Source organism: Lutra lutra, chromosome 10 (genome assembly GCF_902655055.1).
Source record: "Lutra lutra chromosome 10, mLutLut1.2, whole genome shotgun sequence".
Lineage (NCBI taxonomy): Eukaryota > Metazoa > Chordata > Mammalia > Carnivora > Mustelidae > Lutra > Lutra lutra.
Window position 1 is genome coordinate 51588002 of NC_062287.1, and position 16430 is coordinate 51604431.

Below are 16430 nucleotides of genomic sequence, written 5' to 3' on the forward strand. Positions count from 1 at the left end.
TATTTTAAAATTAGTTTTTCATTTCAAAGAAATATATAGATTGAACTGGCCAAACTATAGGATTGAAGTTACAGGGAAGCTTGGGAGGTTCAGTCAGTTAAGGCTCTGTCTTCAGCTCAGGTCAGGAACTCAGGGTCCTGGGATTGAGCCCTTCATTGGGCTCCCTTCTCGGCGAGGAGCCTGCTTCTCCCTCTCCCCACCCCCACTCATGCTTGCTGTCTCTCAAAAAATAAATTTTTTTTTTAAAGAAGTTATATCCAACATTTGTACTTCAGAATGCAATATTAAAAGCCTTACATATTCAAATTGATTTAATTATAAAACATGCTCAAGGTTAAAAAAAATTAAAAAATAAAACATTTGCAAGGTAAAATTCACCATTTTAGCCATTTTTAAGTGTACAGTTTGATGGTGTTAAGTCCATTTATGTTGTTGTATAGCTGTGAACACCATGCATCTACAGAACTCCTTTATCTTCCAAACCAGATTCTGTACCCATTAAGCAATAACTCCCTTTTCTGTCCTCTCCCTACTCCCCAGCAGCCACCTTTCTAGGTACCTCAGAGATGTGGAATCATATGGTATTTGGGTTTTGGTGACTGACTTACAGTAGTGGACATAATGTCCTCAAGCTTCATCCCTGTTTTAGCAAGTGTCAGGATGCCCTTCTTTTGTGAGGCTGAATATTATCTCAGTGTACTTTAAGGCAACATTTTGTTTCTCCATTCATCTCTCAAAAGGCACTTGGGTTCCTTCTACCTTTTGGAAGGTTCCTTCTACTTTTCTGACTGATGCTGCTAGGAGCCTGGGTACACAAGCATCTATTCAAGTACCTGCTTTCAGTTCTTTTGGGTATATACCCATGAGTGGAATTGTCCGGTCATACGGTAATTGTCGTTCTAAAGTTTTGAAGAATGGCCACACTCTTTTCCACCGCAGCTGCATCACTTTACATTCTCACCAGCAGTGCACAAGAGAATCCATTGCCCCCTATCCCTGCCAGTGTTTGCTATTTTGGGGTTTTGATAGTCGTCAGCCCAATGAGGGGCACCTGGCTGGCTCAGTCATTTGGGCATCTGACTCTTGATTTCAGCTCAGGTAATGATCTCAGGGTCGTGAGATCAAGCCCTGCTTCAGGTTCCTTGCTCGGTGGGGAGTCTTGCTGAAGATTCTCTTTCCTTCTCCCCCAGCTCTCTCTCTCTCTCTCTCTAAAATAAATAAATAAATAAATATTTTTAAAAAGATTTTATTTAAATCTTGAAGAGAAAGAGCACAAGCACGGGGAGTAGCAGGCAGAGGGAAAGGGTGATGGAGGCTTCCCACAGAGCAGGGGAAGCCTGATGTGGGACTTGATCCTAGGATCCTGGGGTCATGACCTGAGCCCAAGACAGACACTTAACCGACTGAGCCACCCAGTAAAATAAATAAATAAATAAATAAATAAATCTTTAAAAAAAAATAGTCTTCCTAGTAAATGTAAAGTATGGAGTCGTTCTTATTTATTTCTCCATTTTTTAAAATTAATAAACTTTACTTTTTAACGGCAGTTTTAGGTTTATGGCAAAATTGACTGGAAGTATAAAGAGTTCTCGTAAACCCCCTGCCCCACTTGCACAACACCCCCGCCACCATCAGTAGCTATATCACAGTGGTACATTTTACAGTCCGTGAACTCTACATGGACACATCATTATCCCCTAAAACCCTGAGTTTACATTAAGGTTCCCTCTTGGTGGTGTACGTTCTATGGGTTTTGACAAATGTATAATATGAAAGAAGTTCTGGTGATCCCTCCTTGTTGTTTGCCAAAATACATTTTTAGAACTGGGTGATGAAGCTTGAAAAGCACAATCAGTGTTTTCCCTTTCCATGTCGCCTTGGTTAATGATAAGCCTGAACATAAACATATTTACACGATATGGTGCCACTGAACCTGCGTGGCAGTTCTCAAGCTCAGACCTGAGCTTTCAGAGTCAGAGAGATCCTGATTCAGCTCCCAGAGCTACATTTTCTCACTGTGTGCCCATGGGGAAGACACTTAATCTCGGTAACGCTCAGTGTTTTCTCCTGTAAAATGGGATTGGGTTATAATATCAAATTCACTGGAGGGTTGTGTGAATTAAATGAAATAATCCATATAAAGCCCTTTGCATTGCTCTTGAAACAGACTAGAGATTCAATAATAACTAATATTATTTCAAACCATTCTGAGCACCTACTATTTGCCAAGCTCTCTACTGTTAATCACCTACTTGGTCTTCAAACCTTTTTTTTTTTTTTTAATCATTTGTCCCTAATAGTAAATGACTTTTGACTATACATATTCAGCATTTTCATCTTTACTTATAAGTTATACCATGATTCACTCTCAGTCCATGTACTAAACATTAGGAAAGTTTAATGCTGTCTTTCTTAAGATTAAGAGAGAGAGAGGATGTTCAGTCATGTTCTCCCCAGCTACCAATAAATTGTCTTGAACACTTTGTTTTAGAGGACTCTGGTTTTGCTTATTTAAGACAAGGGTTGAACTTTTTTTTTTTTTCATAAGGGTAGATAGTAAAGATTTTTTACTTTCTGTAGTCTCTGTTGTTTTTTTAAAAAAATATTTTTTTTTAAGATTTTATTTATTTGTCAGAGAGAGAGGAGAGTGAGCGAGCACAGGCAGACAGAATGGCAGGCAGAGGCAGAGGGAGAAGCAGGCTCCCCGCCAAGCAAGGAGCCCGATGTGGGACTCGATCCCAGGACGCTGGGATCATGACCTGAACCGAAGGCAGCTGCTTAACCAACTGAGCCACCCAGGCGTCCCTAAAAAAATATTTTAACTAAATTTTTTTAAGCAAGCTCTAGGCCCAGCTTGGGGCTCGAACTTACAACCCCAAGATCAAGAGTCAGATGCTCTACCAACTAAGCCAGCCAGGCACCCCTTGTCTAGTCTCTGTTGTAATTACTCAACTCTGCTGTGGTTAAAAAAGCAGCAAAGACATTATGCAAGCAGATGGGCATGGTGGTGCGCCAATAAAACTTTACTTGTAAAAACAGGTGTTGTCCACAGTTTGCAGACCTCTGACCTGAAGATGATGCCTGTTACGAAGATGAATCTGGCAAGGGTAATATGGGTTAGCAGAGAAGGGGCAAGAATCAGAGCAGAGGCTGTAGCAGGGTCAAGGCCAAAGGTGATGACAGCATGAATCTCCCAAGCAGGAACCAAAGGGACCTCAGCAAATTCTCATTTCCTTCTCTATTCTGGTAGATGGATGCTAGCAGCATACTTTGGCCCATGCCTTCCCTCCTGGGTGAATTAAGTAAATGTGATTATACTTACATGGATTAATACTATGTTATTATTACTAAACATATACTACATAGTATTATTACTATAAAATAAGTCCTATACTTCCATGCATCTATAGGAACTTGTAACCACATACACATGAATCTGCACGCAGCCCCATGTTGACTCATTAGCTTTCTCGAGTCCTTTGGAAAAGGAGGTAGAGTAAAAGTGAAGGAGTAAATAATTAGATGTCAAATAATTAAAAGTACTGTTGAGGTGCCTCATTAGCGCAGTAGGTAGCGCGTCAGTCTCATAAAAGTACTGTTGAGAAAGAATGCCTTTCAAATAGTTTTTTTTAAATTGGGTTTTAATATGGCTGACTTGGAAAGTTTCTCTCTGAAGATGATGTTGATTGGTAGCCTATATAGTTATTAATAACATGTAGTCAATCTGCTAGGAGTATATTAAGTGTTCAGGAGAGAGAACATCAGGAAGTGGCTGCCAAGGATTCAGGCAACAGTGTCTGCTTGGGACACATTGTTTTCTTGGCAGACAGTCAGTGGCCATTGCACAGAGCTGGAGTTGGTGTATAGCCTGAGATGTCCCATGGGTCTGTATCTCATGGTTTTGAAATGTCAACCACCTCTACTGAGACCGGAAGCCATCAGTTAAGTGATTGGTCCTCCAGGCAATGCGTTTCAGCAAACAGTTTATAATCAGAGACTCCTAACCAAAATTTTAGTACCACATCTGTAAAACTAGGCTGGGTGACTTTAAAAAAAAATACATTTATTATCATATTTTCTCACTTCAATATTTAGACCTATTTATTCTTGAAAATTTAGAAACTCTAGGTGAGCACGTGGAAGAAAATAAGTAGCTATTCCCCTACCACACTGAAATAAATGCTCCTGCTTTCCCTGATCCACAAACACACACACAGATGCACACAAACACACACACATTTCACCTCTCTATAATCTCTAAAAATAGAACCCTCCTCCGTATTGAATTTTGAGATTTGCTTTTCTTGTTGAACAATATGTAATGTACAACTTTCCGTGTCATTACATAGTCATCTACAAAATCTGTTTGTAAGGGCACATAGTATTTTATCATGTGGAATGCCAGCCGTTTTTCTTTACATTTCTCCTACTGTTAGACATTTGGGTGGATTCCCATCGTTTTCCACTCTTCTGCTCACTACTGCACTGAGTGCCAGTGCTGGTATTCGGTTGGATAGCACTGACAGGGCAATGCAGCCTGCCATGTCTCAGCTAGTGTGTGCCTAGATCATCACAGTTTTTCATATCGCCCCAGAAACATTTTTATATAAGTCTGTGGATTCCTTGGGATACTTTAGAGGACCACTAGAATTTCTGAGTTATCAGAATTCCATATATATATATATATATATATTTTTAAGATTTTGGTATATTTTGGCAAACTGGCTTCCAGAAAGATAAGTACTAGGTTGACCTATGTGCAAAGCCCTTCAAGCCCAAACCTTCTGGGGTAGGTATTCCAGAACTTTGATGAGGAAAAGAAAGAACAAAATAGAGCTTGCTTTGGAATCAAAGATTGACATAGATGTGGACAGTGTATTAATTGGGGATCTGGCAAGAAACAGGGGCAATTCAAATGAGGTGGTTCAGGAGAGTGCGGTGAAGGGGCTATCCTTTTTTTTTTTTTTTTAAGATTTTATTTATTTGTCAGGAGAGAGAGAGAGCACAAGTAGGGGGAGCGGCAGGCAGAGGGAGAGGGAGAAGCAGACTCCACACTGAACAAGGAGTCTGATGTGGGGCTCGCGATCCCCTGCCCGAAGGCAGACCCAACCAAATGAGCCCCCTGGGTGCTCTGAAGGGGCTATTTTTTTCAATTAAAATTTTTAATTTTTTAATAGACATATAATGTATTTTTAGCCCCAGAGGTACAGGTCTGTGAATCGCCAGGTTTACACACTTCACAGCACTCACCATAGCACATACCCTCCCCAATGTCCATAACCCCACCACCCTCTCCCGACCCCCCTCCCCCCAGCAACCCTCAGTTTGTTTTGTGAGATTGTCTCTTATGGTTTGTCTCCCTCCCAATCCCATCTTGTTTCATTTATTCTTTTCCTACCCCCCAAACCCCCCACGTTGCATCTCCACTTCCTCATATCAGGGAAATCATATGATAGTTGTCTTTCTCTAATTGATTTATTTCGCTAAGCATAATACCCTCTAGTTCCATCCACATCATTGCAAATGGCAAGATTTCATTTCTTTTGATAGCTGCATAGTATTCCATTGTATATATATATACCACATCTTCTTTATCCATCCATCTGTTGATGGACATCTAGGTTCTTTCCATTGTTTGGCTATTGTAGACATTGCTGCTATAAACATTTGGGTGCATGTGCCCAGAAGGGGCTATTTTTAATGTGTGGCAGAATTAGAGGCAACCAGGAAGCCTGGTGAAGCACCCTGAGGCTAGCAACAGCTGGGAGCTGTGGCCACCCAAGGCCAGAAGGGGTAGGGGAGGGAGCAGCCCCTGGGACCTGGACGATAGCAGTGGCTGCTTGTAACTGTAACAAAGGGCTGTCCCCAAAGAGTGATGCCCTTGCACACAGGCCTGCAGCCACTGCCAACCCCACAGCACAGCAGAGAGGTTGCCCAGTGAGTAAAATACCCCAGCCTCATTCTGCTCCTAACTTCAACCTCCTGCCAAGACTCCCATTGGCTGAGCCCACCTGGAAGCCAGAGGGAGGCCCACTGATCCAGGTTAAACAGTGGCCTCCCAGGGCACTGAGCAGGAGGGAAAAGGGTGGGAAGGCTCTGGATGGGCACACTGAAACATCTGGCTGGCACAGCCCTAGACCAAGGCATGGACATCAGTCTTTTCAAGTTAGGGTCTGAAGGCTGAGGGAGAGTTGAATTTAAGAAAAAGAAATTAAAAAGATAGTAAGGGAACGGAATCACAATTCCTGCCCCATCTTTTGGCTATTGTAGGAGTATCAGAGATGGAGGTATGAGTCAGGAAACCTCTCCCCCGAGAGCATCATGAACTGCATTTCACATTGGCCACCTCTTGCAATCCACTCCCAGCAGAGTTTCTCAGGTTTTCAGTAGCACCTGGGCCCAGAACAGACAAAGGGAGGATGAAGATGAGCCAGAGTGTGGGGTGGGGGTGGGGAGAGGCGCTGAAGCAAGGCGATCTTATGTAACTTACATCCTTATGAAAATGCATTTTGCTTTTATTTTAAGGCATGCTATTTATGAATTCCTTAGGGGGTTAAAAAGCATAAGAGATGGGTTTTTGATGAGATGTCAATAGAAAAATCTCTTCTCTCCTGGAATAACGGCGCTGTTGTTTTGGCTTGCTGTTTTTCAAAAAAAGGCCATCTGTTTTCATCAACATCAACAAGAATCTCTAGCCACCTTTTCCCCATAACCCTCCGTCTCTTTGCACAAATGACAATATTCCCTTCGTGATTCATTCCTGGAGACATTCTTCTGGGCTAAATGTTGCTACTAAATTTGTACTTGAGTTTTCACTGGGAGTACCACATGATCCTTGCTCAGCCAGCCACTGTGCCATTTCGGCTTTCATTTCCCAAGCCCCAGATTGGTATACCTTGGGGTGGCCAGTGGCTCTGGATGAGGCTTTTATGCAGTTGGTTTCTCCTGTGTTCTCAAGGGATGTTTGAGGTCTTCGAGGGAGCCCAGTAAATAGCACTCCTCCTTCCACCTGAGTCCTGAACAAATTGGGAGACAGATAAAGGGTGACAGATGGAAGCTAAAATATCACGTTTATTACTGGTAATGAATAAATTCCCTTGGTAAGAGAGCTGAATCAACTTGGTCATTGGATCCAGGATTAGGCAGACTGCCCCACCTGGTCATGGACAGTGCCAGCTGAGGGCGGAGGAAGAGCCGGCCCTGGAAGAGTAGAAATAAGTGTTGCTAGTCACCAAGAGGAAGAAGTGTGAGGCTCAACCTGGCATACTCGGTTTGTTCTTCCTCAGTTTCTCTCCAGTATAACTCACTCCACTACCTGTGAGTAAAGGGTCAGAGAGAGGCCAGGAGAGTCACTAACGGGGCTCCCTTTCCGTGGAAATTAGTATCAGAATTAGAACAAAGTTTCCCTTTGTTCACATAACATGGGTTACAGTGGCATTGGTCACACAGAAGCTAAAAGACGTGCCTTGCATGAGCCTAGTACTTAAAATACACTGAGCAATTTTTGTTGACTTTGTGTGTTCATTCACTTAATGAATAGTTACCGAACAAAGACGGAAGGCCAAGGGAAGGAGTTTAGCTTTTTTATTCTTGGTACAGCAGGGAGCCGCTAGAAGGTTCTGAGCAAGGGAGAAACATGATCAGATTTACACTTTGGAAAAATTACCCTTATTGCCTTTTGGAGAACGGATTTTAAGGAGGACAAGTTGCAGACGTGGAGAGATGGATTGGGAGGCTTTCTCTGCTGTCCAGGTGAGAAGTGATGATGTCTGAGACTAGGGTGAACACCGAGGAGAATGACACAAATGGACAAGTGGGGGATAACCTGCAGATAGAGTTATCAGGATTTACTGATGGATTGAAGGAGGGGGAGAGGAATTGAGAGTGTGCTGCAGTTTTAGTTGAATGACTGAATGGATTAGAGATAAAGTAGACAGGGAGGGACAGGTGTGGGGTGAATGAATGATGGTGTCCCCGGGCTGCCCAGGCTCTTATGGAGGCTTGCGGTGGGCTGATCATACATCCCTGTTTGTCTGGGCCAGTCCTGGTTTACACCTGCTGACCCAGCATAATGATTAAGAATGCTTCCTTTTAGGGGTCTTGGGTGGCTCGGTCCGTTAAGCATCCACTTTTGATCTCTGCTCAGATGTTGATCTCATAGTTGTGGGTTCAAGCCCTACATTGGGCTCTGCACTGGGCATGGAGCCTACTAAAAAGAAAAAAGAAAAAAGAAAAAAGAAAGAAGAAAAAAAAAAGAATGCTTCTTTTCACCCTCAAAAGTGGCCTGCTTTGGATAATTAAGTACCTGGTCACTCAAGCCTAGAAAGAATTTTGAGCTAATAGAGAAATATTGGAAATGTGCTTTGTCATGTGAAAAACAGTGTATAAATGAAAAGCATCAATCAGCATTTGTTATGTTAATGAAGATTTGTCCCAAAGCTGTTCTTCTTTGCTCATGAACTTACACAGTTACTTTAGGTGACCTGCCTCTGTTGCCTGATTCACCATGCCCTGTCTCTCCCACCCCTAGAAAGGGACTCTGTTCATGAATCCTCCTCCTTCCCTCGTCCTTCTCCCCGTCCCTGATCCAGGCTTTCCCACAGGTGCCAGTGATTTCTAAAACACATACTTCATTGCCCTATGGGGGCTCTCCATTTGAAGGAACCCAATGGTTCATGTTTTTATAGATCAAAGCTTTGTGAAGTACTACACAGTGGGTCCCTGCTCTAGCACTTTTTCTTGGCTGGTTCACCTCAAGGAAGACTTAGTCTTATAAAACAATCCTCATTTGTCCTGGCTCCCAGAGTACTTTGTGAAAATGAAAATACCCACTTTGCAACTGCCTTCCCTTCTTGAAAATGTCTAAATATACAGTGGTGCCCACAGAGGCTTTTGCATTTTACACAAATGCCACGGCTCTGTATATGTGCAGGGGGAGGCATGTCCCAGTTTGGAGAAGGACGTTTCTAGATGCCCAGGTTGTGGTCTCAGCCCTTGCCCTTAGTAGACCACCTGCAAAACACTCACTTCTCACCTTCTCGGGTCTTCATCTCTTCACTGTAAAATGGGGGAGGGGGTCTCTCCCCGCTTTGTCATTGCTTCCAACTCATTGCTGGTTTTCCTTAGGTGGCAGGACAAAGAACTGCCTGATCATGATGCTTGTGGACCTAGGAGGGGATTATGGCACCATCTTTATTTCTCAAGCCAAATTTGAACTGACGTGAGCCTTCACACACGTACTGATGCAAGCCTGTGTCATTCTCTGATGGCCCCCTCCCCTGCTTCCTCTTCCCAACAGACCCTAAACCAAGGACATTTGCACAATCTGTGTGATGTTCATCCCAAAAGGTCTCTCAGACTTTTGAGTGCTAATTTGTATTACCTTGCTAGGACTGCTAAAACAAAGCACCGAGAACTGGCTTACATAACAGAAAGTTATTGTTCGGAAGCCGGAAGTCCGAAAGCAGGGTGTGGTTAGGGCTGGGCCTTCTGAGGTCTGTGATAGAGAGTGTGTTCCCAGCCTCTCTCCTGGCTTCTGGGGTTAGCTGGAATCTTCGATGTTCCTTGGCTTCTAGAAGCATTGCTCCAGTCTCTGCCTTCCCCTTCACATGCCATTCGTCCTGTGTGTGTGTGTCTGTCTCCAGATTTTTCCTTCTTAAAAATACACTGGTCATATTGGATCAGGGGCCCACCCAACTCCCGTACATCCTCCTCTTACCTGACGACATCAGCAATAACCCTATTCTCAAGGTCACATTCTGAGGAGCTGGGGGTTGACTTCAACGTCTGAATTTTGGGGGACACAATTCAGCCCATAGGAGCTGTTTTAATGACAGCCCGTTGTTATGGTTAACACCATTTTGTCTCACAGACAACCCACTGGCCCAGGGCCAGCTGCCCAATGCTGGACTCCCAGTGTGACAAAGTCTCATTTGTCCAGCTTCCAACCCAAGTGCACATGGTTCTTGGAAGGAAAGGGGTCTTCTTTGTGCTAACTTCTGCTTCTAGTGATGTTCCTCACTAGACTCTGGTGATCACTAGGACCCTTAGCAGCGTCTCCAACCCTGATACTCTCAGGTCTCCAGATCTCAGAGGTGTTCAGAACAGCTAAGCGTGAAGAGCTCCTGGGAATGCAGTAATTCCAGCTAACTCTCTGTAGGGGCAAAGATGCTCAGACCTTGGACACAAAGTCCTGTCCGTTCTTCCTGGAATGGGGTGGGGGAAATACTTATATTTATTTCAAATGAATGTCAAGGTCTTCTGCCCTCTCAGTCCCCTGTCTTCCTTGCTGTATCAAAAGACAAATACATACAACGGGACACAGGTTGTTCCTCGTCCTAGGCCGGGCTCTAATGTGTACAATCGGTCAATGTTTACTGGGCAGCTACAAAGCGCTGTATGGAGCACCGAATTTGAAGTTGAACACTCCACTGTTCTGCCCTCGGTTGATGGTGAATGATCCAGATTTTAAGTAATCATTTGACACCCAATCTGCCAGAGAAGAGATGTGGCTCGCCCTAGGTGCGACGCACCTGGTGCGTGTCAGAGTTAGAACCAGGGTGGATGTCTCCCAGCTCCTCGTGTGTGTAAAGTCTGCGTGGCTTTCCACCCGGAGGATCGGGAAATTCTGATTACAAATGTCTTCTGCTGCCTGGTGGGCATTGCCTTTGCCCTGGTCTCTGACAATGGGGGTGCTGGTAGTGGCTTGTGGTTAAGTGTTGGCCTCATCCGTGTTCATGTGGGAGGGAGCGTATCCCTTGGCCTGACACTGGATCTTGTAAAGGAAACCATCGCAGAGAGCCCGGGCATGACCATAGATTTGTTAAATTAACAGTCTCTGGGGGAGTTTCAGTCACTGCAGCAGAAATGTGCTGATTAAAGAGACAGCTTGGTGCAAGGGGGAGGCCTGGAAGACCCGGCTCTGAGTCCCTCTGTCCATGTCCCTCCCTCCGTTGCCTCTGTGCTCTGGCTTTGCGATGCTGAGCAGGTTACTCAACACCTCTGAGCTCCAGTGCCTTCCCTCTCATGACCCACTCAGTGCCAGGGTTAAGGAGGGGAACGAAGCTGCTTCCCAGCTGCTGCTGAGCCCCAGAGCCTGGGCTTGCTTTCCAAATGCACCAGTGTGTCTCTTATCTCTTGCCGTGTAACAAACCACCCCAAACTCAGTGCTTTAGAACAACTCTTCATTTTTGCTTCGTAGTCTGTGGGTTGGCTGGGCAGTGCTGATGAGCTGCCTGAAGCTTGGTGGGGCTCATTCATCCACGTGAGGTCAGCCTAGGGTGACCAGCCCTCCCCATCTGCCTGGGACTGAAAGGCCTCTGTGGGTATGAGACATTCAGTTTTAAAGTCTGGGGCAAAAGGGAGTGGGTTGGTCACCCTCCATCAGCTGGTGGATGGGCTGAGCGCTGATTGTCATCTGGGGCAGGGGAATATGCAGGAGGGTGACCAGGCATGTGCCTCTTGTGCTCCAGTAGACTGCCCTGGGCTTGACTGCCTGGCGACTGAGCAAACCTCTAAGAGAGCAGGAAGACATGAGCTCAGAACTCTCACACAATCACTTTGCCTCATTCTGTTGTTAAAGCAAGTTACCAGGTCAGCCCAGCTTTAACAGGTGGGAAAATGGTCTCTACCTTGTCATAGGAGCTTGCAGGTCATGATGCAAAGGGGTGTGTATCCAAGGAGGGCAAGAATCGTGTCAAATTTATGATCGATCAATCTACTGCAAGCACTAAGAGCCCTGTTTTCTGCAGCATTCAGATTCTATCTCTGCTAGCCCCCAGGATACCACCAGGAGCCTCAAGTGTGCTAATGCGGCAGAGCAAGCTTAGGGCCTCCCAAAGACTCTCCCCTTTGTGTCTTGCTTTCTCCACCATCTCCTTAACCCTAAATGGAATACCCTTCCCCTTTGCCTGGCCAGCTCTTCTCTTGGAATGCAGCTTCATAGTCACTTCCTCCAGGAAGTCCACCCTGACTTCCCGTGCTGGTTTAACATACCCTTGCCCACCTGGGTCAGCACCCCATGCTCCCACGGCCCTCTGCTTCCCTGTATCACAGCACTGATACCTAGTGCCAGCACTGGGGACTGGGAGCTCCTTGACTCCAGGGATGGTTGGATTTGTCTCTGCCTCCCAGCACCCCACAGAGGGCATGGTGCAGAACACATGTTCCAAAGTGTATGCCTTAGAGGTAGCTTGAGGTCACAGCTAATTAAAGGCCCAGCTTGAATGGGAGCTCAGGTCTCTTGAGCCCCAGAGTCATTGTTCTGCCCCCTCTCAGGTGGGCCCCATTCAGCAGTAGACGTCAGCATCATCCTGCCCCCATCTGCCAGGCACAAGACAATGATCTAACCATGGTTCCAGCTCTGCTAACTTGTTTTTGCTTTTTTGGGCCTTGGCACTGTCCAGGGTGAGATTCTGCACACAGAACAACAATAATGACGTGACTATCAGTGGGGAGGTCAGACCCGCCTCCGGCTCTCCCTGCCAGGGTTGGGGGACTCTCCTTTCAGAATCCCTGCAGGTACCCAGCCTTCACAGTGGGCCACAGGCCCTGTGGACATGGAAGGAGCCGATTTGGGGGGCGGGGAGCTTCAGGCCATCCTGGATCCTCCTCCACTCATCTCTGACCTGGGCCCCACCCCAAGGCTCTGTCTGTATCCTGACCACTTCCCCTCCCGCCTGCCCCGTCTTCTCCACCCATAGCTCCCACCCTTGTGCCAGCCCTGCCCCTTCATTTGAGCATTCAAGCAGCCTCTAAATGCTCACACATCCACCTCAAAGTCAGCGTGTGCTTTCAAATGCAGGAGAAGGCAGTAATGAAGAACAAAATTCCGGAGCCAGATGGCCCAGCTTCTGCCGCTCCTCCGGCTGGGTAGCCTGGGGTAATTTTCTTAACCTCTCTGAGTCTCCTCATTTGTCAGTGAAGATAAGGATAGCACCTCTGTCTTAAGGTATGGTTCTGGTTCTGATTCTCCAGTGTTGCCAAAGTTAGGCAAACCTGGGTGCCCCTGGCATTTCTTGGCCTTGTGGCTTGGACATGTGATTTCAACTCTTTGAACCTCAAGTTTCCACATCAGTTAAAATGGGTTTATAGCATAGGATTGTGGGGAGGATTGAGTGGAACAGCACCAGGCCCAGAGCCCAGCATACAGTAAGTGCTCGACGGATGTCCCTTACCTTTTCCTCCCAGCCTACCTGTGCTGTTGGGCCAAGAGGAATTCTGTCATCCCCACAAACGGGCTTAGCCATGTGAAAAGCAGGCTTATTCGCAAGATTGAACATGCTGTGTTTACCCAGGGTGTGACCTAGGAGCCCCCAGGCAGAGGGCTCACACGGGCCTGCATAGTCTACTCCCTTTTCCTGACACACACGTCAAGCCGCAGAAATGGTCCCATCAGACCTGAAGAGTCAGCCAGTCTGTGCGAACATGGACCATGGAATCCTCACACAGGCCAGCAGTGACTTGACCATGCTGTAGGGCTTGGCCTGCTGAGGGGCCGACTAGGACTGCTCGAACCCGGAGTCCCCCTAGGGCAGTGGCTGACACCTCAAAGCTAGGAGAGATACCTTCCAGGGCCGGCTAGGCAGAGCCAAGAAGCCCAGTGACCTCACCAGATGGGTGTCTGAGCAGCCAGTGGGGCTGGGGGAGGACTCAGCGGGGGCTCCAGATCTCGTCTCCTCTAGATCTTTACCCAGGGGATTTGCCCTTTCATCTCTTGGGCACTTGTTTCCTTGTCTGCAAAAGAGGCCCATGAGGACTAATAAATGTAGTGAGTGCTGGGATTCCCGGGGAGCAGAAGACAATCCCCACCTTTCTGGCCCACCTTCCAAGTTCACTGAAACACAGAGGAATCAGATACAAAGTAACAAGAGTAAAACATACATGGCATTCTCAGTACAAGTTAGGCACAAACATGTACCTAGCACTTACTGTTTAAATCAGGGTTCTCAGCACTGTTCTGAGCGCTTCACAATATAATTTAATCCTCACAAGAATTCTATAAGGTAGGTACTATTATTATCTCCACTTTATAGATGAAAGCACCAAGGCACTGAAAGTTTCATCAATTTGCCCCAAATAACACAACTAGTGAATGGCCGAAAAGAACAGAATGCTGGGTGGCCTGGCTTCAGAGGCCATGACCTTGAACAGTCCAGGGCACCAGTTACACTTGAAAGCATACAGTGCAACTTTAGATCTATAGCCAGAGGTGCTTGCTAGCCCCTAAGTCACCCTAGAATTAGACAGCCTGTCTGTTCCCTGGAAGAAAAGAGAGGTTTGTTTCTGTAGGCCATCTGGGGGGCATAGGGGCAGGGGGTAGGGGACGTGAGGCAGGTCCGGTTCCATCTTCCAAATCCACCTGTCCCATAGCTGCCATTCCTCCAGAGCACCTGTTGGTTTTCTAGGTCTGCTGCAACAAAACTCAGTGACTTAACACAACAGAAATCCATTCTCTCCCAGTTCTAGAGACTAGAAAGTTCCGAATGCAGGTGCAGTCAGTAAGGTTGGTTCTTTCTGAGTGAAACTGCATCCCATGCCTCTCTCCTCGCATCCTCGGGACTTCCACGCTGTGCACGCCTCCCTCCAGAGTCTGCTGGACTTCTCCCCTTGGCCTCATGGTGCCCTTTTCCATCCTCTGCAAGGATACTCTCACTGGATTTAGGGTCCACTCTAATTCCATATGATCTTATCCAGACATTTACCTTAATTACATCTGCAAAGATCCTGATTCCAAATAAGGTCGCATTCTGAGGTTCCCAGCACACATGGATTTGGAGGGGGGGGGGTGGGAGGACTCTATTAAACCACAACAGAGAGGATCATGTGAGGGAGCAAGAGAAGCCACTAGTGTTCCTCTAATAGCAGTTTTTCTGTAAGGAAACATGATGCAGAAGATCGTCCCATCTTAGTAGGTACTGGCTTGGCTCCTTTGTGATGGAAAGTAAAACAACAGTGGCCTAAACCTAACAGATGCCTATTTCTCTTGCACATAAAATCCCAGTGGGGAGATCGAGATGTTCTGCTTCACAAGGTTCTGCAGGAACTGAGTCTTCTTCTGTCTTATGGCTCTGCCATGCCCTGGGATATGCCCCCAATCCCAAAGACAGACATGGCTCTCTAGAGGGCAGGCAGGCAGCAAAAAAGGAAGTGGAAGGTGCCCAGCTTCCTTCTAAGAGTGCAACCAATGCCTCCGCTCACCCTCATTGGCCAGAACTCAGCTGGTCACCCCTACTGCAAGGGAATCTGGGAAATCTAGTCTTGGCTGAGAGGTCATATGATCAGCTACATCTCAGGGGATTCTGTTTACTAAGAGAAAGACAGGGAGATCGATCGTTGAAGGACAGCTAGCATAAAGAATGGGAAGCCCCTGCTTGGCACCTGGTAGGTGGTCAGCAAATTGTGATTTTGATCTTCTGCTGTGACATTGCTAATAACATCTTCTCATTGACCTCATGCCAGTAAATCTTTACATTTTCCATTGACCCTGTCACCTGTCATCATAGTAACCCAAATGCAGACCGATTAAGACTTCATATTCTTGAGACGGTCCACTCCTTTTCATACTCCTTAACTTGGCTCACAGAGTCTGCTGCTCTCCCGGCCTGCTTCCCTCCCTCCCAGCTCATCCCCAGCCTCCAGGTTACAAAGCCCTGGAGTAGGACGGCTCTCCACATTCCCTGTAGCTCTGGCTGCCAGGAATTTCCCGTGTCTTGGAATCTGAACCCTCTGGGCAGTGCACGTTCTCCCCATGCCGAGTGGTTGCCTTCCTATATGCTGGAGGAGTTTGTGGAAAGAATTTTCTGGCATTAGAGGGTGAAAGTCAAAACAGTAATTATAAGAACATCTGTTCCTGAGTGGAAAGCGTATCATATCCTCTGCACACTAGGACACATGCCTGCACTGTTCAGCAAGCTGGAGGTTGAAATGGAAGAGAATGTCCTGGGAGTGGGGACTAATGGACCCAGCCAGGATGGAGGCTGGGCTTCCTGGCAGGAGGCCATGCTGGGGAATGGGGAAGAACAAGGGTAGGGGATGAGGAGCTAAGTGAGTGAGTACAGGGCAGAGGCAGGGAGTGAAGGAAGGGAGGAGTGATTGAGTTGATGAGTAAATGGAGAAATAAATAAATAAATAAGTGAATGAGTAAATAAGTTACTGACTAAATGAATGACTATGTGGTTCTGGGTAAATGAATAAGTAAAAATTTAAGGAAATGAATAAGAATAAATGAATAAGAATGAATGAATGAATGAATGAATGAGTGAAGAGCTATAAAGTAATGGATGGAATGAGTGGTTGAGTGGATATACGATTGAGCCAGCAGCTGAATCACTCTTCTGGGCAGACAGGATTGGCAGCAAGACTGGAATTATGCGGCAGGACTGGAGCCTGATGCAGCTGGAGGCCCAAGGTCAGGGTCAACCATGCCAGCT

General features: G+C 46.3%; 1 protein-coding gene and 1 long non-coding RNA gene across 5 annotated transcripts in view; one reads left to right on the forward strand and one right to left on the reverse strand.

Moving 5' to 3' along the window:
- The window catches only part of TENM4 (teneurin transmembrane protein 4), a 2938802-nt gene that overhangs the window by 2476878 nt on the left and 445494 nt on the right, over window positions 1–16430 (forward strand). The window lies entirely within an intron of this gene.
- LOC125078152 (uncharacterized) lies at window positions 6544–15443 on the reverse strand. Its single transcript, XR_007120804.1, has 3 exons — window positions 15379–15443; window positions 10229–10288; window positions 6544–7009 (listed from the first exon to the last, which is right to left on the reverse strand). It is a non-coding gene; the product is annotated as an uncharacterized LOC125078152 (long non-coding RNA).